The sequence below is a fragment of the Chelonia mydas genome, chromosome 5 (assembly GCF_015237465.2).
Source record: "Chelonia mydas isolate rCheMyd1 chromosome 5, rCheMyd1.pri.v2, whole genome shotgun sequence".
Taxonomy (NCBI): domain Eukaryota; kingdom Metazoa; phylum Chordata; order Testudines; family Cheloniidae; genus Chelonia; species Chelonia mydas.
This window is the reverse complement of record NC_051245.2, coordinates 36,039,220-36,063,892: the sequence shown is the minus strand read 5'-3', so window position 1 is coordinate 36,063,892 and position 24,673 is coordinate 36,039,220.

The window sequence follows — 24,673 nt, the reverse complement described above, 5'->3', positions numbered from 1 at the left end:
CTTGCCTACTGTCTCAGTGACAGAACCGCAACTCTTGATTTTTAGTCCACTCTCCGATGCATGAGACCACACTAGCTCTCTCCAGTCAGGTACTGTACTATACTGTACTGCAAGTAATTTACCCTCTTGCAGAGCTACAAGTAGTAAAATAATGCTGGCTAGCACTGGAGTGCTATATTAAATAGTGTTTATATTTTAAAAAAAAAGTGTTTACTCAGTCCAGTCAGCAGAAGGCTTTGGGAAGTCAAGCATCATCTGACGTTTAATACACACAGCAGGGTAGATTGTTTCAAAGACACAAAGCAGAATGTTGCTACCAAAGATTAACATGGAGACATACATTGAAAGCACCAAGGCACTTCACACAGTGCCCAGAGACAGATGAGCACAGATAAGATGACAGTGGTCCAGGCCAAAAAGGTAACAGGGAAATTCCAGATGCCACATTAAAGGAGCCCCTGCAAATCTGTAACCACAGAGGAAATGGCTATTCAACAAGCAGTGACTTGGATATAGGAATCACTGACTTGTCGTGCTGCAAAAACACATTTCCCAAGATTCCACAATCAATAGCCACCGTGGAATCCATTTGCTGAAGCCTGTGGCAAATGGATTCTGGACCTTTCCACCAGAGACTCTGGAGTTCATGTACCAGGTCATACCTGTCTACATCCATGACACTGCCATCAGAACACATCAGAGCAGAGTCCAGGTTACTGCACAATTTTTTCAATTAACTTGTTGGAAACAAGTTTGGAATGGTTTTCATATCACACAGGAATCCAAATGCAGTCATGTGCTCTTGCAATATTTTAAAACAATCTCCCAGCTTCATAAGAGCAGCTTCTATAGCAATATCGAAGTCAAATTTAAATCTTTTCTGCATCATAAATGACCTGATCTTCTTCGTAGCTGAACAATTTGTTCTTTCTGCAGACTTGTGTCAGCTAGTTCCACAGGCGCTGACATTTCTGCTATCCGTTTAGAAATTGACAACATCTCTACAAATCCATTTTCATGATAATTCTGTATTTGTCTGAGTAGCTTCAATTTGCTGACATCAAGACCAAGTGTTTAGAGCTGCAATTTTTTGCTCATGATATTAATTTTATAACAGTAATTTGTGCCCAGCCACAAGTGACGATGAACCAAATGAAGAGTTCATCCGCCAGTGATCTGGCTTCTGCATATACCCATTACCTTTTGTTGTTTCTCTGAATTTCAACAGTGCTGATGGTACATTCCGTGTCTGAAACTACAGAACTTTGGCACTTTCAATTTTGCTCTCCCATCTTTTGTCAGAGAGGCTTTAATGTTTTCACACAGGATTTCAAAACTTTCTTCCTACTCGTTGAAGCTTCAGCTATAGTAAATGTTTGCTGAAAACCAAAAAAAGGTTTTGACCAGTTTGAAGAATTTGCTGCATCACTCAATGCTAGACTTCAGGAATGGTATCTGCAAGGAAAAAAGTCTTTTTTGTTCTTTTGAATTGAATTTTGCTTGCAGATCTTGATGCTATCCTCATGTTAATACCATTATCATATCCTGTTCCCTGTAATTATCAAATGTTATACCATGGCTGCATAACTCCTGAAGTACCTCCTCTGACAGAGCCTTTTCAGTAATTTTCTTCACATCCAAAAATTATAGGAAGTGCTCTTCAGTGCTGACTTCTGTCTCTCACATCTTAACATACCTCAGAATGACAGACATTTGTTCCTTGTGACTGATATTCGATGTACAATCTAAAATAATGGAGTAATGCATTATCTTGTTTAGGCTGTTAATAATTGTACCTATTTTGAAGTTCTCAAAAGATATAGTTTTTGTATTGCATGGCTTAAGTACTGGCATCTTTCTTCTTTACTAAAGAACTGTCCTACATGTTTGTTCATCACAAGCTCAAATTTAGCCATTATCTCAACTTGGCCTAAAGTTTCCATTTCCACACTTGTTACCTCTTTCCACAGATCCATAAAATGCTAGGTTTCCTTCAGCTAAGTGAAGAATGATAGCCATAGATCTTTCAAATACACCTCATGCGTGTTCTCTCAATTTTGAGCAATGATTTTGAAGTCTGGTCAATGGCATATTCAGTTTTCAGTTGTAGTTCCAATTCTCTCCGCTTCCTGTTCACAATCAGAAATACATAGCTTTTCTCATGAGGTTTGAGGGGTTTTTTGTGTGGATATATTGCCATATGCGAAAACCACCATCAATGAGCCCACACTTACTGACACTAGATAATTTGGTACAAAATCAGAACACTGCATCTGCTTTACCAGAATATGAACCCATGTCGTACATTTTCTCCTTTTGTTTTTAAATTTTCTTTTGTTGTCACTTAGAAAACTTTTACCTTTCTCTTGCAACAGTGCCTGTTACACTTGGATTATTGTTGCTTTGTCATCTATGAATTTTGGGCCATGTCGAAGGATCACTGACATTTTAAAAGAGACATTAGAATAAATGGAATGTCTTCTGAGTGTGGCTGCTGTCTTCCACTTGCTGTGATATAGTGCCATTCAGTGTTTCTTGCCCTTTATGTTCTTCAGGCAGCACTAAGCTTTTTTTCTTGATTGGTTTTCCTGGACTGATTCTACATCTGAAGAGGTGCCAAGAATCTCAAACCTCTCATGTGCACCTTTGTCTCTTAATCTGATCCTTTTTCTTTTCTTTCCTTTTTATTCTCCCCACACACCCAATACACATTTTCTAAAACCTTTTGACAACTCGTGGAATAGGGCCCAACTGTGCAAACACTTAGAGCTAGAGGGCAAAAATGAGGGAGAGGTGATGCATAGAGGGCCACATCCAGCCCTTTCACCCATCCCTCATGTTTACTGTTTCTCATCACAATACACTAACAAGAGGACATTCAAATAAATTGAAAGGCAATATGTATATTGAATTGAAAGGGAACATTTTAGGCTTCCACTGGGGGAGCCCTTGCCCTCCCTAATCTAGTGATCTTGACTGGGGCCTTGGAGCACTGCAGTCCTTTACATAAATAACAAAAATCCTTATTAAGTTTTAGTCTTCACAATCAAAGAGCATTCATACTCACTGTGCATCTAAATTTTAAATAGCACAATACATAGCAACTGTAATGCAGAAAGGCGAAAGCACACCCCCATCAGAGACTATATCTCTAAGGAACAGAATTGGGAGGTGGAGTGAGTTCCCAACCAGTCACTCCTAAGGAATGTACCATCTCTGTAGGGAACACAGGTTGTGTCTAAGGAGTTAATCCATGGTGTATCCTCTTATCACACTCAAAGGGCCATGTAAATGCCATGTTTCCCATAATTGCATTACATTTAGTCTGCTCTGCATAGATTGAAATAGCCTTGAAACTACAGACTGGATTCGAGGTTCTCTGCAGCTGCAGGGTTCACTGGCTGGGTTGCTTTGGCACTGGTGATTAGTCTTGATATTTAAATATTTAAAGAAAAAGGGTTAGAAACTTTATATATAAAAAGCTGAGGTTCTGCTTTACATTTCTAATTCACCTAATTTAGGGGTGGACCAGGGCTTCAGGCTTTGCAAGCCTGCAAAGGCCTGCTCTGAGTATATGGTAACATGGCTGCTTTGAACTTTTCTAAACCTAATGATTTTCTTCAGAAAGTGTCCGTCTCCCCCTTACCCCCACCTTCCAATATTTTGGTCAGAAAGAAAGAATAGCTTACATGGACTGTCTCTTTTAAACAATTAGAGATTTAGGTGAAGCAACAATGACAAAGCAAGCCTGTTCATAACATTTATTAAACCAGCCTGGAGACCCAGGCTCCATAAAATGACAAGATTTTACAAGCCTTTTCTTTAAAACTTGAAATAAAGTCTGTATTTCTTTTGAAGTGATGCCTGATGATAAAAGGAAAAATGATCTTATAGCATTAGTGCTATGCCTCTTTTGAAATCTTCACTTAACCCCCCCCCCCACCAAAAAAAAGCGAAGATGAGATATATAGGCCTTTAAAAATACCTATTCTTAAAGAATTAATAAGATAATACTTGTACAATTTGAACATGTACATGTCAGCCTGGGGCTGAAACTCAGGAGGTCTGAACTCAGTTCCTGGCTCTGCCACAGACTTCATGGGTGACCTTGTGCAAGTTGCTTAATTTCTCTGGGCCTTAATTTTCCATCTGTAAAACAGGAATAATATTTTGCCCACCTATTTAACTTTTGTTAGATTGTAAGGTCTTCAAGGGGCAACTTTTCTCTTACTAGGCATATGGGAGATGCCGAGCATAATGGGGCCCTGACTTGTGACTGGGGTCTTAACTTTATCCTATTTTTCTAAAGTATGCTCTAGTTCAGACAGAAATTATTTCAGAGAAATTCTATGGGTGGGGTCAAGTTAGATGGTCACACTGCTTCCTACTGACCTTAATCTTTGCTGAGGAGCCCTGTTAGACTCAAAACTAAGTTTTACAAGCATGGGGCCTTAATTGATATTTTCATTCATGTAGAAGACAAAATAAATACATTGATATTTCCAGATATGTTAAATTGGGAAGATTTGTGAATACCGGTGAGAACAATAACAACACAAAGTGTGTGTGTGTGTGTATTTGCACTACAAGGCACTGAAAGATATTAGAACTATGGGCAGCAAACAAGATTGACCTTGAGGGAAAATGTGAATTAATACTTTTGGGAGGAAAATGCAACCCCCAGGTATTCAAAGGGATGGAAAATCTGGGGAAGCAGTAATGCTGAAAGATTTAGGGTTGATAATCATGGACAGTAAATTGGATGTGAGATTGCAATATAATAGAGCACCAAAAAAAGGCCCGTGTACCCACCTCCCGTGACAGAGGTAATAGCTGTCCCTGTACAGTCCTGATGTGGCTGTACCTAAGATTGGGTCAAATGTCTTGTCTTTTAGGAGGTACAGATCAGAGAGCTTTAACCGAGTTGTCCTGCATACCAGAATTGCACTCTGCACACTTCCCCTGACACATCAGGAACAGTTTGTCAACCCTACACGCCTGCTATGCTGAGGCATTCAATCACCCTTTATAGGCCCTATATATCACTGGAGCAGTGTAAAAGGCCACAGCAGGGCTCAGAATACAAACCACTGTGTTCAATTTTACGTGTCCCATTATAAGACAAATTGGGAGGAGAGAAGAAGAGCAGCTGTCTCTGTGTCTACAGGGATTGATTTAGGAGATTATTGCAAGATTAAACTACATATAGTGTGGCTGAGTAACAGTTAAAGCAAGATGTCCCAATGCACTAATATTTGCAGAGTCTAATCCTTGACACAAGTAGGACAGGGCGACTGCACAAGTGCATGTGGTGGGGTATGTAACCTAGGCAGGTAATGAAAGAATTATCTGGAGATGGGGAAAATAATGCCTGGGTGGGCCAGGCCCAACTGAAGATGAAGCCCAGCTGCGGGAGGAGTAGTGTGGTGAGCATATTGGGAGGAAGCCCACATGAGAAGGAGGCTGCAGGAGGAGAAGGCTGCTGTCCCCTCTGGTTGCTGGAGTGGAGGAAAGGCCTAGAGAGGGGCAGACCAAATGGCTCCCCAGGCCAGGCGTGTCTTCAGCATTCCCCACTCAATTTGTTAAACTTTTGAACACCTTATGTTTTATTGAATTTGTAGCCCATTTCATGACTTTGATGCATGATTTATCCCTGTCATAGAAGACAATACATTTTTGCTAACAACAAAAACAGCACCCCTAGGCGGTTGCCCGGGTCGCCTGCCCCTAAATCTGGTCCTGGGGCCAGATGTACACTAAGCCCAGGAAAAGGCTTGAAGGAAGGCCAAGGTGGAAAAGTCCAGGAAGGCAGCATGGAGTCTGAGAGAGCAGACCTTTGCTGCTTGTTGCAGGGTCCCTGGACTGTTGCCCAGAGAAGAGGAAGGACCTAGATTTACCTACCTGTCACTGGAAAAGATGGTGTGGAAACTCTCTGGAGACACAAAGGAGAGGACTATTGAGCTTAGAGCTGGGCCTTCACAGAGAAAGCTCTGGGGGTCATTTGTGCAGGAGGTCAGCCCTGCAGAGCCTGGGACGGGACGAAGAGTCCAGAGGAGTGAGCCCAGGCAGGGGCTAGGAGTTACGTTTAGTGTACTCGACTCTGTTTACCGCCGAAGGTGTGGGACTAAACATGAGCTGGCCAGAGGAGGCAGACCGCTGCAGGGCTAGAAGAGTTGTTGGCGGTTCCTCTCCAAGACTGAACTACCCTGTGCTCCATGGCAGCGGTGTAGCAGTGAAAAAAAAGTGTATAAATTAACAAACTAAACTCCATAATCCCCAAGTGAGAAGTGGGCAAACTCCATGTACCCTCAAGTAAATGACTGTTCCATGGGTTAGTCTGAAATGGGGGTGGAGCCACAGCACCACCCTTTGCCCACGCATACTGGGTACACCACACCACTGGGCTGGATGGGGGAGGGGCATAGAGCAGCTTAGAACCAGACACTGAGGATGATATTGTGATACCCTGATATCTTTGTCACAGCATGTAGGGACAGTCTCTAATGTCTATTCAGAGGAAGAGTAATATGTTGTTCTCTGGTCATGTATAAGGGATCACAGGGAAAATGTAGCACTTTCTGTTGCTAACCAGACCGCTGCTCTTTCTAGCTTCACAAACAAACGTCCTACCACTGAAAGTTCTGAAACCTGAATCACTAATTGTTCCTGGGATCCTCTGTGGATTAACATATTAATTTGCTGCATATGGAAGGCCCTTCCATTTGACTCATTGCATGGTAAATGTCATAGCCGTCCATTGCATTCTGTTCACAGTTTTACTGTCCTTGAGGATTACTGTGGAATACGAGGCAATAAAAAGTCCACTAATGAAGTCAGGATTACTACTTATGAAATAATAATTGCACTGAACATATTATAGTATGTCTACCAGAAGCTACAACAAAGATACTGAAATTAAAGCAGAACTGTGAAGTTTTAAGGTCCCAAATCTGTGATATCCCTCAAAACCTGGTAGACACAGAAGTAGAGGAAGGTTTCTGAATGCTGAACATATTAGCCTAGATTCTGCTCTTGTAAAGCCAGAACCATTCCAAATGCTTCAGTGAAGTTACTGGTGTGAAACAAGGGTGTGATCAGAACCAGGCCTTTAGTGTTGATTTTAATTCCCCATTGAACAGTCTCCTCTCCGCCCACCACATACAAAAGCTACTAACTTTGTAAGGCTTATTAAAACAATGTTTTTTATAATTTTGCCTCCAACAGCAGAAAATGGGGGGAGAGGCAGGAGGTATTTATAGCTCTGTCACCATCCATGATAGTGGCACACAAAGACAACCTAACATGATCAGGCAGTGTATGCACATCTGTATTTTTTTATCAATGGGTATCATTAAGGTGCTGTACAAACTGAAGTTGTTGCTGAACCAAACTTGCCCCCATGTTAATTTCCACTACATTCAAAAGAGTGGGGAAAATAAATGCTTGCCAAGTGGATAATGACAAAATCATTAGGGAAAATTAAAAAGACTGAAAGTGTTAATTTACAGTGGCCTGTTTGACGTATGTCTGTAAACCATGTATTTGACCTTTACAATCCAACAATTCGTTGGCAGTTTTGGGTTTGTTGACATATTCCCATAACTATTAGACATACAAGTCTGTTCACATCTGGTATTTTTATTAGTCACGTGTCCAAATATCTTTGCCATGTATGATCTTGTCTAGTATACTAGAAAACATATCCTTTATTGCTTTTGTACTCTGGATTTATTACAAGCAATAATTCACATTTTTGCTAGCTCTACACGTGTACATGAAGTCTGGGAAGTTATAAAGGACTTGTTTAAGCATGTGTCCTAGAGCAGAGAGACCAAGGATCTGCAAAACAGTCCTGTGAAACATTTATAACAACACCTTAATCTATGATTTCCTGTGCTGGGTGCCTCAGGCCCAAGAATGAGTTAAGGGCAGGTGGCAGAGGGACAGAGCAGATCAGGAATTTTTCAACTAAATGTTTTTTGTTTGAAAATGCATGTTCTGCAAAATCAAAACTTTTTGCAAGAAAGTGGTAATTTTGACTAATTTCTCGACTCTCATTTTTGAAATTACTAAACCCATTTCAATGTTTTCAGAACTAAAAATTCCAGTTTTCCAGTCTGAATCAAGTTTTTTTACTGAGAAGTGTAAACTAATTATAATGGTAAAGTTAATCAAAACAAAATTTTTCAAAATTATTTAAATAAAACATTTCATTTGACCATGAACCAATCATGTTTTTTTATTTATTCACAATAATTTGAGATTTTGACCTTCTCATCCTATTTGGGAAAGGGAAACTTTTTGAAATCTCAAATTTTTGCAGAACAGAAAAACCTTTTTCTGTCCAGCCTTAAATAGGACCAGCATCAGAGGTGAGACTCCTGCTGCAACAGAAATTGGAAAGCAGACTGTCCTAACTATATTTTCTATGAATTGTGGAGGCAATAGGCTAAAGCCTAAATATAGAAGGAACAAGATAGCATGATGCCCCTGGGAGCTGGAGAGGGGCCAGTTGGCCAGGCCTCAAAAATTGGAGAAGAAGTGTTTCATATAATTGTCTATCCATTCACTCACAAGAACGTGACTATGGGCAAGGAGGGCTCTCAGGCCCTGTTCAAAGGAAGAAAAAGTTCCTTCAGGAAGGAAGTGGCAAAATTCACCAGTTCTGTCTTAATTAACCTGGCAGATTGTACTGTGTTTAGTTGGAGGTTTGCTTAGTGTTTCTGGGATTGCAAAGACCCCAAATTACAGGCAAACCTTCATAGGCTTCAAACCAGGCTGAACTGAACTAATCAGTTTAGGTTAATGAAAGCTCTGCAAGCTATAGCTGTCACATTGCATACATCCCAAATCACCAGTGAAAGTAAAGCATGCAGAGCTGGGTAAAGTATGACAGAATATAAAAATCTCAGGGTTCTGTCCTATAGATGTGAATCAGTAATTCCTCTACCAACATGACTCTGCTCCACTAAGACTGATTCTATCCTGTCAACACAAACTTGTACAAGGTAGTTCACTTGAATCAGATTGGTATTTCATTATGCATATTCTGAGACATGAAAATAGCTGAGAAATATATTCATCTGGGTTTTCTAAACTAAAGGCTAAAAACTGCCCTCAGACACTCGCATTCTTTACACTGAATTCAGTGGGAGACCCATACTCGCATGTGCCACTCCCCTTTCCCCCACCACACATGCAAAGGTAGAATTTGACCTTGGTTTACTTGCTTTTGTGAAAGTTTCAATTGACTTGAAGAAGGCAAGCTCTTGCATCTCTGAATCCAAATATTGCAAACTATAGACAGGACAAAAGCATGGTCAGTGCCAGCGTGGATGTAGCTGAGCAGAACTCAAGTACATTTTCTGAAGCAGTGTTGCACATGGGCTTGTCATTGTCCTATCTACATTTCAGCACTGGTTCAGCTTCAGCTCTTGCTGATAACCATGGGGGAACCACTGAACATATTCTGGCCCTGCCTTCATTTGCAACTAAATCCTATTCAGCTGCACTCATTCACAACTCCCATTGTCAGTAACGGAGCAAATTTTATAAAGTAGACCAGGCTTAATGCTGTGCACCTACACAGAGAAAAACAACAACACTGGTCCCAGTACAGATCTTTGGGGAACTCTGCTATTGGGGAACCTTGGGGAACCTCTCCCCACTCTGAAAACTGACCATTTATTCCTACCTTTTGTCTCCTTTCTCTAACCAGTTACTGAACCACGAGAGGACTTTCCTTCTTATCCCATGACAACTTACTTTTCTTAATAGTCTTTGGTAAGGGACCTTGTGAAAGGCTTTCTGAAAGTCCAGGTACACTATATCCACTGGATCACCCTTGTCCACTTGCTTGTTTACTCCCTCACAGAATTCTAATAGATTGGTGAGGCATGATTTCCCTTTACAAAAGCTGTGTTGACTGACTCTTCCCCAACATATCATGTTCATCTCTATGGCAGATAATTCTGTTCTTTACTATAGTTTCAACCAATTTGCCTAATACTGGAGTTACATTACTGGCCAGTAATTGCTAGGCTCACCTCTAGAGCAGTTTTTAAAAATTTAGCATTACATTAGCGATCCTCCAGTCACCTGGTACAGAGGCTGATTTAAGCGATAGGTTCCATGTCACAGTTAATAGTTCTGCAATTTCATATTTGAGTTCCTTCAGAACTCTTAAGTGAATACCATCTGGTTCTGGTGACTTTTTACTGTTTATCAGTTTGTTCCAAATTCTTACCCTGAGTTTACATGGTATATAGGGCCTTGTGTTGGCCGTCTTCTAGGTGGAATTCACCTTTCTACATGTACCAGAGTATGTGATAGTTTGGTTGTATAACAGTAAAAATACATTCGGTAACAGATCAAGGCAGACACACTGACTAACATGACTTTAAAGGGGTCACACTGTGTCTACGCTATATGCTAAATGGTGTTTCAGATAGTATCAGCTGACTGATTTTTAAAAACCATCTTTTCCCCAGTCTAGACAAGTTTATACACTTATGCAAAATAGATATGAAATACTACAACCAAAGTAGGTCTGGTATACATGCAACTTGCACCATTTTAGCAAAAATGGATTTTGAAATCAGTTCAGCTAAGGTGGTACAAACCTCTGTCTGGAGGTGCTCATCAGTTTACAATTGTTTTAAATTGGTTTTGCTTAATTTGGAAATTTAGCCAATGAACCAAATTGATACAAGCCAGTTGCAAACCTATTTAAAGCTATTCACACAGGGATTTGTAACAGTTTAGCTAAAATTGGTTTTAAAAGCGATTTTAGTTAAACTGGTGTGTTTTGCTTATGTAGACAGGGCTTAAGAGTGGAGAATTTCTGTACACACTTTATACACTCTGCACAGGCATTGATGACTACACAACAAGCAAAGCAGAGCGAGAACTATTATGCATGCTGGCAATTTTCAGACTGCCCACAATGAATATTTCAAAAGCATGTATAGATTACATATGTCTGCAATTTGGACCCTCCAGAGAGACAATTTACCAAGTCTGGAAGTAGAAAGTATGCCTTATGTTTTAATAAACTTAATCTTAATGATGACATGCCTTTAATGGTTTTCTTAAAAAGTGAAATGTAAATGGTAAACTTAGGAAAAAGCTTTAAGCATTTGCTTCCTCCTACTTCTAAATTCAAATCTTCTTTTTATAAAGAAGTATTTTATTGTTTCAGGGACTGAACACCCAGAACAAAGCCCTCAATCATGTTTTTCTACAATAAGTAAGGAATGACTGATTGAGAGCAACAAGACACTGTACAATAAAGTTTGAGCCTCTGCGCTAAAACGCATGGGACTATTTAGCGTAGTAGGATTTAATTTTAAAGTGAATCTGGTAAAGAGATTATATTCCCATTAGTACTGTCACCGATCTTTAAAGGCAGCTCTACACATATTCTCCAGTTCCCTCCTGCTGACTAAAGAGACCACAAAATGAGTCTGGCTATTGCAGCTTGTTTAGCTGCAGTATTGGCTTTCTCATTCCCATAGTGCAACACCATCAGGACCCAGGCAACTTAGTAGGTAAATGGTACCTTTGGCTCTTGTTGTGTTTGATTATTGAACCAGAAGTCACTGCATTTGTTCTGGATCTCACCTGTGTGTGTGTTTGCTTTTTTTTCTCTCTCTCTGGACTTCCCACCATCTAGAATGGGTAGGGAACATCTTGACCTACAACCACTTTTTTGTTAATGGATGATGAATGAGCACACTAGGAGAGATACACAAAGCTAAGCAAAGGGACATGCCTTTGTAATGGCTCTCATGAGGGTATGTGTAAACAAGGAGAAGAAGGGAAACGGAGTGATAGCTTGAACTATTTTCACCCCCTTGGTTCTTAGGGAAGAAATGGGTTCTTAAAATTCTTACTCTTTGACACCACACCTTTCTTTTCTTTTAATTTCCAGAGCAAAGCTGTCTGTTTTTCTTTTCTCTCTCTTTGACACCATCACCTTGCTATTCATTGAAGCAAATAGAGAGGAAAAAGCTCTTTCTGTGGGCCATGCCACCCTGTCCTTCTTTCAGGATCTTCCCTTTCTCTGTTTCTTATGTTTTGTGCACTGCATACTGGGTAGTATGAGAGGACTCCATGGATGTAAAACAAAAACTGGCTCTTTATTAGAGCACTGTTTATAGAGATGCTGCAGCTGCAACTACAACTAGCATTCAAGTTTTTTGTACAGACTAGGTTCCGGGTGCCTTCTCCAAACTCTTCCCTTCTGCAACCTGTGCTCCTCTCTCCAACTTCTATGTAGCTTGCTACATTATACTGTCAATGCTACCACTTAGCTTCTCCACTCAACCATAGCTTCAAAATTGCTGTCATTTTTCCTCACACTACCTCTTCACCTTTTCTTCCTGAGGCAAACCAGTACTTTCCAAATAGTTCTGAAATTCTCCAGAGTCCATTCCTTGCATCCCTGTGAAAGATTGCATTACCAGATTGTCACTAGAACATAGTTGAACTAACACTTTTTAAAAAACCCAACAAATTCTGGCTGTTACATTCTTGAAGCTACATGAATCAGTCAGTGAAACTGAGAAATGTTTCTTTAAAAACCAAACCTTAAGGCACTATAGAAAATTCCTTGATATCACAATCTTCTTACATTGAGTTCATACCTTTTGGAGATAAATACTGCAGGAAAAACACATTCCAAAGTACAGTGATCTCATTGAAGGAAAACTATTTTAAGATTACCGAGATCTTCTAATAATGGCTGACTTACTTTCTTTAGCTGCACAGAGGACAGTTTGCAATTAAAAGAAATGTTGAAAGTATATAAAGACACTTAATGACTTGTGAATCTGTATCTCTGACTTGCTTGTGTGGTAAACCGAACTGATGTTGACATACAGTACCACAGATTTCCTGCTAGCACAGATGCAAATGTTAAAAATACATGAATCACAAAGTAAGTCTCAATATTTTTCGATGTTACCCATTATAATTATAGGTAAATGTAAAAAGACTGATACATGTAATTTGTTTGCTTTGTAACATTTACAAGTGTCACTTTGCCTTGTGGTGGATGTTATTGATACAGTAATGCAGCTGAGAAATGTCACTGTTTGGAAAAAGAGCATCAGCACCCTTCCTGTTAACTTCATAGCATGTAAGTAATAGCCCAGTTTTGCTCCAATACTGGGGCTATCATGTAGTGCAGTGCACATGAATACCTGTGCACATGAATTTAGGATTAGCAACCATTTATAGATTCATTCATTCTAAGGCCAGTATGGGACCACCTGTGATCATCTAGCTTGACCTGTATTATTCAGGCCTTGGAACTTTCCCAAAATAAGTCTTAGAGCACATCTTTTTAGGAAAACATCCCAGTGATGGAAAATCCCCATGCGCCTTAGTAAATTGTTCCAGTGGTTAATTACTATCACTGTCAAAAATATATGCCTTATTTCCAGCCTGAATTTGTCTAGCTTTGACTTCTGGCCATTGGCTAGTGTTATACCTTTCTCTGCTAGATTGAAGAGTACATTATTAAATATTTATTCATCATGTAGATCTTTTTGACTGTAGACAAGTCACCCCTTAACCTTCTCTTTAAGGGAAATAGATTGAGCTGCTTGAGTCTCGCAATAAGGCATGTTTTCTAATCCTTTAGTCATTCTTGTGGCTCTTCTCTGAGCCCTTTCCAGTTTATCAAAATCCTTCTTGAATTGTGGGCACTAGAACTGGACACAGTATTCCAGCAGCAGCTGCACCTGTGCCAAATACAGAAGTAAAATAATCTCTCTACTCCTATTCAAAATTCCCATGTTTATGCATCCCAGGATTGCATTAGCATTTTTTTACTGCAGCATGACACTGAGCTCATGTTTAGCTGATTTATCCACCACAACCCCCAAATCTGTTTCAGAGTCATTGTTTCCCAGGACAGAGTTCCTTTCTTTGTTCCTAGGTGTATACATTTAGCCATATTAAACTGCATATTATTTGCTTGTGCTCATTTTACCATGCAATCCAGATTGTTTTGTATCAGTGACCTGTCCCCCGCTCCTCCCTGTTACTTGCCACTCCTCTGCAAATTTTTTCAGTGATGATTTTATGTCTTCTTCCAGGTCATTGATAAAATTGTTCAATAGCTTGCCTTAGGGACATGAATAGATCCCTGAGGGATACTACTGGAAATGTCCGCTTGATGACAATTCTCCATTTACCATTACATTTTGAGATATATCAGTTAGCCAGTTTTCAATCCATTTGACATGTGCCATGTTAGTTTTATATTCTTGGTTTTTAATCAAAATGTCATGTGGTACCATGTCAAACACCATTACATCAACACTGTTACCCTTTAAAAAAAATCAAGTTAGTTTGACAAGATCCATTTTCCATAAAGCCATGTTGATTTGCATTAATTACATTACTCTCCTTTAATTCTTTTTTCATCAAGTCCCGTATCAGACCCGCACCTTGCCACCAAGGCTCTTTAAGAATTATTTTACCATGATACGTGGGACTGCAATCTCTGTCATGCATTAGCTCTGCTGCTGATACTGTGGCAAAGCAAATTTATTTATGCAGTCTTCGCGGTGAACATGTTGTTCACCATCTGTATACATAAAGTGATAAGCCCTGGTTTTACTGGGACAGTGCCAGTTTTTCATATTATGTCCTATCTTTTCATTTAATCAGTGAAAATATTTTGTTTTTATAACTACAAAAGGAATGTTCAAGATGTATTGCTACACGAAGTAGAGTTTGTTCTCTGTTTACAACAGTCCAAGTGTTCAGTGTGATGAATGATGTCTGTAGTGAAGAGACTTCAAATGAGTGCAGGTATCACCAAAGCTGTTCTTATGCTCAGCATGAACACTAAGGACACTTGTTCAGTGTTTCATGAAAAACTCGTTCAGAATATTAAAGAGTGGAGGTTCTTTTCCAGTTAAAGAAATGTGCAGATGTTGCCACTGAGTCAGAATCCGGCAGAAGCGAGACCAGAACAATTTTTTTTTAAAAAAAAGTGTAATTTTTTTTTCTTGTATGACTGTGACCTTGGAAAAGTTTCCAAAAAGTGTCCCATTTTGAAAACATGTTCACCTTCTTTATACTGTGATTATCTCCCCGCATGCTCCCAAAAGGAACATTAACGTGGTGGCTGCCATTGTGGTTGGCCCTGAGATTAAACTGGGAACTTCCAGAGCCAAATTTACTGCTGGGTGGTGGGGGATCAGACTTTTGAGCAAAGAACTGTAACAGACTATATATCCTCTAGATCAGGCACCGTGGGGAATGTATGTAAAGTTCTCTCCATTCACCCTCTTTATCCAGCATTGGCTCTAATTCAGGAAAGCAAGTGCTGAGTATTTTGCTGTATTGGGTCTACTGCTGAAAAACACTTAAGAAGGAGAAATGGATCGTGATTTACTACCTTATCTGTGGATACTATAGTTTTCATCATTGCTTTATTAGAAATTCAGGACCCAATCATGGAAACATGAACTGGAGAAACTTTACTTGTGTGATTAGTACTGTTCTTGTGAACGAGACTGTGTGCATCAATAAAGTTACTCAAACATGTAAGTGTTTGCAGATTCGGGCTTCTAGAAGACTCTTGCTTCCTAAGATGTTTGTGCTTTTATAGCAGGTTATCCTATATTCAGCTTCACATCCATTGTGATGTGGTGGGCTTGAGAGACTCTCATACATTCTTACCAGCCCCTTGTTAAAATTCTGCCACCAAACTGAAGGGCAGGTTGGAATGATTTCTCTGCTTTGATGGAGTTCATACCTCTATGGGTACTGCTAAACTTCACCTGCCAGAAATGACTTAATCCTGAATCTCTTAAAAGGCTCACTTGTTTCCTTTTTGTATCAGGCAGTACCAAATGACCGGTATTTGCAAAAAATATCCTGTGGGAGGCTTTTATTCCTACTACCTCTTCAAAGTACCCAAGCTGAACGCTGTGCTCCACTATCAATAAGTTCAGTATAGTTTTCAGGAACAATGTAGGACAGTGGTGGGCAACCTGTGGCCCGTGAGGGTAATCTGCTGGCGGGCCACCAGGCAGTTTGTTGTTTACATTTGCATGGCCACCCACAGCTCCCAGTGGCCATGGTTTGCCGTTCCCGGAAAATGGGAGCTGCGGGAAGCCCACAGGGACGTGCTGGCCGTCACTTCCCACAGCTCCCTTTGTCCGAGAATGGTGAACCGCAGCCACTGGAAGCTGTGGGCAGCCGTGCAAATGTAAACAAACTGTCTGGTGGCCCCCCAGTGGATTACCCTGACGGGCCGCAGGTTGCCCACCACTGATGTAGGATCATGTCCAGAAAGTGTCACTGCTTAAAATGAATGTATTTGCCAAGTGGTGCTGTCATTTCTGTTGATTATGGATTTGACAAAGCAGTTTTGCTTATATGAGGAAAATGAATGAGTCACTATCACTGCTCATTTCTGTGCAGCTTCATGTGATGCTTTTTTGGTTCAATATTTGTATATTAACAAGTAATTTTGCACAGGGTCATAAGTTTTGAAAACACTGGGTGCATTTGATGCTGGATCTTCACTGCGGTTTTTTCTTCCTTCTGTCCTCTCTACCAGATCAGTGTGGACTGATCAATGAGTTTGGCTTGTAATGTAATGCATCAGGGGCATCAGGGGCACCATCCAAAGCATCGAAGGCAGGGTGTAGCTTGTCCCATGCAATGCCAGTTTGGACTGTGCTTCATAACTGAAATTCTCCAGTCAAGTAAAAGACATACACAGTTTGGGGAAGGCTAGCCCTCAGCATGGGAATTGCAAAACATACCTACAATCCTTGCTAGAGAGAGCGTAACCATCTCCAGGGAGATGGAAGTTGGCGCCGTTCTCCCCTTACACTTTTTAATCTGTTGATTTCTCTAAAATCTCATGATGACTCTCCAACTGTGGTTTTTGAGAGCCTAGAGTTGGCACTTACAAAATGAGGGGCTAGCTGAGAATTTTCTAAGGTCAAGATGGAGGGCAGTCTACAGACCCTGGATCAGATAGGTGCAAGTGGTACCTCTTGGTCTCAGCAGGTATGGATTGCTTGTAGCATCTGGGAGGGTGAGATCAGACTGTGACGTTCCCCTGGTGGTATCTGGACTGGTGATCTGCTAGGTCGCTCCAATCCTTGACTCTGGGAGCCAGCCTTACCCTGCTCTGCTGTGAGAACCCCCGCTCCTGGGCTGTTTACGCACAACCTCTGTCATGTAAGGTGTTTGGATTGTGCAACTGAATGACACCAGCCAATATCTCCGGTCCCAGACACAACCCTAGGAACCTCCATCTTACAGTCTCCAGTTATGCCCGCTGGGCGCTGCAAGCTTATATGAGTTTGTCAATTTAACAAAGAAATTGATATGCACCAGGCTTGTTATCCCAAGGGAAGTTTCTGACATGCTTCAAAACAAATACGCTGCTTCAGGTAGAATAAACAAATTTATTAACTATGAAGATAGATTTTAAGTGATTATAAATCAAAGCACAACAAGTCAGATTTGGGTCAAATGAAATAAAAGCAAAACACATTCTAAGCTGATCTTAACACTTTCAGTGCCCTTACAGACTTAGATGCTTCTCACCACAGGCTGGCTGGTTGGCCTTCAGCCAGGCTCTCCCCTTTGATCAGCGCTTCAGTCGCTTGGTGGTAATGTCTGTAGATGGAAGTGGAAGAGAGAGGAAGAGCATGGCAAACATCTCTCCCTTTTATACTGTTCTTTCTTCTCTCTTGGCTTTGCCCCTCCCACCCCACACTTCAGAGTCAAGTGAGCATTACCTCATCATAGTCCCAAACTGACCAAGGGAAGGGGGGTGACTCACTCAAGAGTCAAACAGATCCTTTGTTGCTACCTAGGTCAGTGTCCTTTGTTCCTGTGAGGCTGGGCTGGGTTTGTCCCATACATGCCCTGATGAGGTGTGAACTGCCTCTCTGCTCTTGGAGAATTTTAGCCTGGGCTTGTTTTAAGCCATGAGGACACATTTGCAGACTCATAACTATATACATGAAATTACAACCTATAACATTACTATAACAATGCTCAGTGCATCATGAGCCTCCCGAAGACACTCGATATGACAAACTTTGCATTGGATACCACACAATCATATTATAAGGATGAACATGGGGGGTGTAGGGTGTTCCTCCAAGGTACAGAGCATCACGGGGTGGGGGAAGAGAAAATATATTTTTGGACTTGGTACCATATGATCAATGGACCTGACCCAGGTTCCATTAAATTCAATAGAACTCTTTCCATTGATCTCAGTGGGAGTTAGATCTGGTCCTAAGGTACATGGATTCTGTACACTGCAGGCTTGAATGCCCAGTTTTCAGTCGGCCTCTGAAAATGCTTCCCCTGAATCTCCAAGTTTTGTTTGTGAATTCACTTATTGTAGGTGCAAGTTCATAGCTGAATTACCCATTACTATGTGCCAATGCATATATTTGCATTTTGAGGGAGGGATATTTACAAACACCCATAAAAAAAAGTGGCTAAATTCTGTAAGAGTAAAGGAGCAAGAATCCATTCTGTCTATTCCCAACAATAATTCAGCTACCACAGTTTGTAGCAGCTGCTGGCAATGGGCCCCTCTTTGTGGTAGTTATAGTAAAGCACGTAGTGATAGTATAGTATCAGTGTCACTAAGGTATGCATCTCAGCATATGAGAGAAAGAGAGAGCTGGATTCTGATTACATTCTTAAGATGGTAAAACCTGCCTTGACTGTTTCTGTAACCTGTTCTTCTAACATCAGTCCCTGGTCAAAAACAACTCATAGGCTCTCAAACACTTTAGTCTTCTGAGATGATGCCCTGGGAGGCTTTAGCCATTCAGGATTGCTTGTGTAGCATTTCTATATTCGCGTTACTAATGCTTCTATTCCAGGTGTGGCTGCATTTATATAATCTCTCCCTGTATAGCGTTCTAATCTCTAAAGTTTTCAAGCATTTTGTGCTCCTTAAATGGAAGGAGATAAATGCCTGGTGTAGCTGTTAAGATATTATCTACCTCAGTGTAGTTTCAGTTTGGGGATTCAATCTCCATCACTTTGTTATTCAAGCCTAGGTTTGTATGCAACAGAGTGACATTCTTCAGATGCTCAATGTCCATGGATGGAATCCTAACACAGGGTTGTGTCCTTCTCTGGCCAAATGACATTCCTAGGAACCTGACTACCATACGCTAGAAGGAAATTGGGGTGATTGGAGTTGGACTTGCCCCCTGAACGATTTTCTGGTTTGATCATGTGCAGCTGAGAAACAAGCATAATGTCCTCTCAGACTAGTAAAACTTCTGCAGCTGTGGAGCCTCTGTGGTCCAGCCTCTGAAGGGTCTCATCTGAGCAGGATTGGGCTCCTATTTTTAAAAAAAGAGGGACCATTGTATGGCTAAATCCCTCTGTATCTGACTATAATGTAAAATCTACTTTGACTTTGAAACTGCATGTGCATGCATGTATATATGCATGCGCGCGCACATACACATCCATTTTCCAAAATCCACTTTACTTTGAGGTTTTCACACATAAGTATTTGGAACCATGTGTATTGCTGTGTGTAGTCTGTCAGTTCGACGATGACATTTTCATGCTCTCTCTTTTTGTGGATTCTGGAGTGACTCTGAAGTCCAAAGCGTGACACACGTGCTCGTGAGCAGATTGGGCAGACAAAGTCATTGGTGAGCGTCTTGGTAGCTATCGCAGTAGTATGATGCTTTTCCCTGGCAGCTAACAATCAATTATTTCTGTCCTCTCCAAAGCTCTGAGTGCTGTGTGTTGCCATGCTGGTCTATTTAACACAGCCTTCTCAAGATCATACACTTTGGTGCAATAAAACTGGATGCTGTTTCTGATGCTGTCCTTGTAGTGCTTTCTGGGGTGGCCTTGATTCCGGTGTCCTTGTGCCAGTTCTCCATAGAAATTTTTTCTGGGGAATCAATATTCAGGCATCCTAATGATGTGTCCAACCCAGCATAGCTGGGCTTCTATCAGCATGGCCTCGATGCTTATAGCATTTGACTTTTAGAGAACCTCCAGGTTGGTAATTTTGTCCTACCAGCGGATCCCCATAGTGGTGCACAGAGACCACATATGGAAGGCCTCTAGCTGTTTGATATGCCTTTTGTCTCATCAAGACTAAGAATGCATATAACAAGTTTCAATCTAATCCTCTTTAAATGACCAAATTATATCCCCCTTAGAAGAAAATAGGACCAAAAGTTACAGCAGAGCCACTTTAATGAATATGTCACTCAACAGACCTTAGTCATCTTTTTGGAATCCTTTCTCAAACTTTGCTGTTGAATGTAGAACATGTGATGGAAGTGTAGCCACAGCCCATACAACCAGGAGAGTGGAAAAAGAGCGAAGACCATGCTGGATATTTTTCATTCAGTCAGCTGGACTTTCAGCTGCCTTTTCAAACCTTTTGTTCCCCTCACTACTCTCTATACATATTCAAGATTCCCTATTGTACTAAACATTGTGAGAATATATAATAGGAGACAAGCAAAGCCCTGAAGAACTTGAGGCCATATTTTAAAGCCTAGTTCCCTTAGAAATCAATCCAACTTACATTGGGAGTTAAGGGCTTAAACGCTTTTGAACAATCTCGCTGTTACAATCCAAGTAGACAACTACGATCGCTGTCAGAGTTCTGAGCATCTGCACTATATCGCCCCTCAGTGGTCCAGCAAGGGCACCCACCATCAGGCTTCCAGCTCCCCAGTGGTTGCCTTTCTTCAGTGGAGATCCATGGCTTGCTCCCTTCTGACCAGAGTATTTCCAGGCTGCACTGTTCCCTAATTTAACTGTTATACCCAGCCAACACAGGCTGCCCAAGCACACCTGATTTCGCTTCAGTGACTGATAACCAAGTGATTATCAACAGTTACAAGTTACCCCACAGTTCTTTCTATGCAAGCCTATTTCACGCTTAAGATTAAAAACACTACAGAGAACATTAAAAACAACAAGAACCTACATGAATGCTAATAAGCTTCCCAGACTTTATCCTAACTCTAACATGGGCTCTGGCAGCTGCAGTCCTTCAACACCCCAACCAGGAGATTTCCTTTGTGGTTGCAAGTTCATCACAGCTTCAGCTCAGAACAGGCACACTCATGACATGTTTCATCCACCCTTTATACAGTTCAGGGGTCTTTGGTCTGGAGTTTCCGGGAGCAGTAACTAGTAGACAATGAGTTTTCTTCCCTAGGGTATAGTTTCAAAAGGGTGGATTTGAAGTGCGTTGTTTGCATTCCCACAGGCAGTTGTTAGGGAATCCACTGCACAGATTTAGTTCCAGCAAGTCCTTGGAAGTTCCTACCATCTTCCAGAGATAGCATTAGTTGGCCTCCTAGAGAAGGTACATAAATATAACACATATGCAATTGCATTTTTAATATGGTGGACCCTAAAGGTATTAAGACTAAATCAGGAAGATTTAACCTTATTAAGTTCATTCAGGATATTGTATACTCAAAAGCTTGTCTGTCTCACCAACAGAAGTTAGTCCAATAAAAAGATATTACCTCACCCTCCTTGTTTCTCTGACATTTAGGATATTGTCAGTCTGTCACAATCCCTATTTTACAGATGGAGAACTGAAGCATACAGAGGTTAGATGCCTTGCTCAAGGTCACACAGGGATTTTGCAGCTAAGCCAAGACTTGAATCCAGATCTCCTGAAGCCCAGTCCAGTGCTGTAACCACAAAATCAACCTTCCACCTGATGTCTATCTATATAGTATTACCTGTCCTTCATAGTTGTTTATTCATATAGGGCCCAGTCCAAACCCCTTTGAAGTCAATGGGAATCCTTCCATACCCAGCAAACTCTACTAGTAGCCTATACCAGACATTCTGCTCTAATTAACTCTATCTCCAATTCAAGCAATATAAATGGAAATGCATTTAACTTACTGTATGTAATGCTTATGGCCATTATTGATTTTAATTAGGTACCATCTTGTGCTACAAAATTGTTTGGCCACATTATTTACAGAGCACAGAGAGGTCAACTCAGTATTAGCTTCCCTTGGAATCTACTTAATATTGATAAGAGGGTATCTGTATTTGTCGATCTATTGATCTGCACCATCATTCAGTATGTGTTCTGTGTCTAGCCTGTATTGTCTATGTCTGAAATAGGGGCAGTGACCATGGCACCACTGCTGCTCCCATCCACCTCAAAGCCAAAAATCCCATTGGCTTTGATGGAAGCAGGATCTAGTCTCACATATTGCTGTTACAGGTAGGACTGGTAGTATTACCTGTTAAGGTTTCCTGACCCTTCTCATTATAAGGCCCTGTTTTCACTTGCTTATAACTTTGCAAGATTTAAATGTTTGGACTGATGTTTGTCATGCTTGGTGCCTGCCTCAGGCAAATTTAATTCTTCTGGAAAATTCCATTCAAAACAGTACAGTCATTTCCAAGAATGAGGCTAGGGGAAAATGTGTTGCTTTGCTGATGTTTATAAAATTCTGGGACCTTTTCCTTGAACACCTCTAGCACCCTCATACTTTGGACCAGAGATTTGAGTGTGAGGGAAGTACATATTTTTAATTAATAGGATGCATACCAGAGCCTGAAATGCTTAATGGTTGTCTGCAATTGAAAAACAGGAGGGAGGAAGAAAATTGCATTACTTCATCAAATAGATAATAAAAGTAGCAGCCGTGCAATGCAAATATCTCAGTGTATGACTTTCTTTGGACTCTCATTTGCTCATTTCCTCAGAGGAGTAGATGACTCAACAGTCTGTGAAAGAAAATAAATCTGAGCTTGAAGTAATTTGCCTAGATATGTCAAAATCTTTAATACCTGATTTTTAACATCTGGAAATAACTAGTCAAACTATCGCAGAAATCACATAAAGTGGTCAGATAAATAGTGAATGAGGTTTTCTTCCCATCCTTGTTACAAAATAAGGCGTTTTGGTGGGCAAAGCATTCACTGTTGCTCTCTAAAGTAATGTGCACTATCTTGCAAAATCAATAAGCAGGCAGCCCTTGTGATAACAGCACTGGCCTGGGCGGCTGATGGGAAAGTCCCAGTGTGATGACAAAGAGCAGAGTTCACCATCCGGTTTCAAGACTCGTAGTGAGGTTATGCGCTGAGAACATTGCAAGGTGAAAGGTTACAGAAGGCTCTCTGGATTTGTTCTTTTTTTAAGCACAGTTGACGTTATAGCTGGCATTCCCAGTAGTAGACTTTGTCTACACTGCAATTAAAAACCCGCGGCTGGCTCATGCCAGCTGACTCGGGCTCATGGGGCTTGGGTTGTGGGGCTGTATTATTGCAGTGTAGACTTCTGGGCTTGGGCTGCAGGGTCCTGGAGCCTGGGCTCCAGCCTGAGCCTCGAAGTTTAAACTGCAATGAAACAGCCCAACAGGCCTGAGTTAGCTGGCACGGGCCTGCTGCAGGTGTCTAACTGCAGTATAGACATACCCTGAGAGAGTATAGGCCCCAAAAATTGAATACCACTGGAGAACCCACTGATAAGTGTGTGTATGTGTTCATGAATAAGACCATACTAATATAGACATCAACTGACAAGGTATTCCCCATGGCAGTATTTGGGGTGCAGCTGAATACATTTTGCAAGCCCTTATCCAGTTAAACGCCACATTGTCAGGAAAGTTCCATGACAGGAGTGGGAAAGTGCCAGTGTCCCATAAATAACCCACGCTGTTTCCTGCTGCATTTCAGCACGAACGGCTTGTTTTTCTCAGTGTGTGGTGTATGAGACACAGAATTAGGGCTCTTAATTTACTCTTGCCCCATAAATGTACATTTCAGATATTGGTAGCTGTAATACAGCTACACCAGGGTGGGAAGGGGAAATTGAGACCCAGACAGTCTTAATCCTTCTTCTACCCAGTGTCCTCCTGGAGTCAGAACTATGCAGGGAGAGTCTTCCCCCCCCGCAACCTTCTGGTGGGGCAACAGCATCTATGTGGCCACATCCTTTTCTCCAGACATGTCCATTTGGGGAAGAGAGAAGCTGCTGAGAGGAGGAGCTGCCACCAGGAGCAGAGACAAGCAGCTTCAGCAGGGACTGTCAGCTGCTGATGACATGATCAGTTCCCGATGGCTTTTTTTCCCCCCAGTTTTCCTTTGGGCATTCTCTCCCCTCTGGTCTTTGCTCCAGCTCCCTTCCCTCACTCCTCACTTCATGTGCCCTCCATTCTCCCTTCTTCCCTCCTTTTCTCTTGCCCCCTCTCTTCAATGTCCCTGTTCCCTTCCTTTGTTTCTTCAGCTAACCCCCTCACTACAAAACACCACTCCAAAAAATTACAAGCAACACATTTGTGGGACTAATGCACCATTTACAAAACCCTCATATCATTCCCTTTGCTTGTATGTCGTATCCCTGTGCTCTACCTGGCTTGTCTATTTGGACTGTAAGCTGGAACTGCCTCTTGTTCTATTTGTATAGCATCAAGCACAATGGGACACTGCTCTGGGTTGGCCTTCAGACATCATACACATAACTAGTATTGTCATGGTGAAAGGTGCTAATGGTGGCCATCTGGTACATTTGATCCAGAGACAATTGCAAACCTAGTTAAAGCCGATGGGTGTGCCAAGCTCTCATTCATTCAGTGGAAGGAGCAATTAAGACACTTGGTGTAATAGAGACCCTTCCAAGTGATGG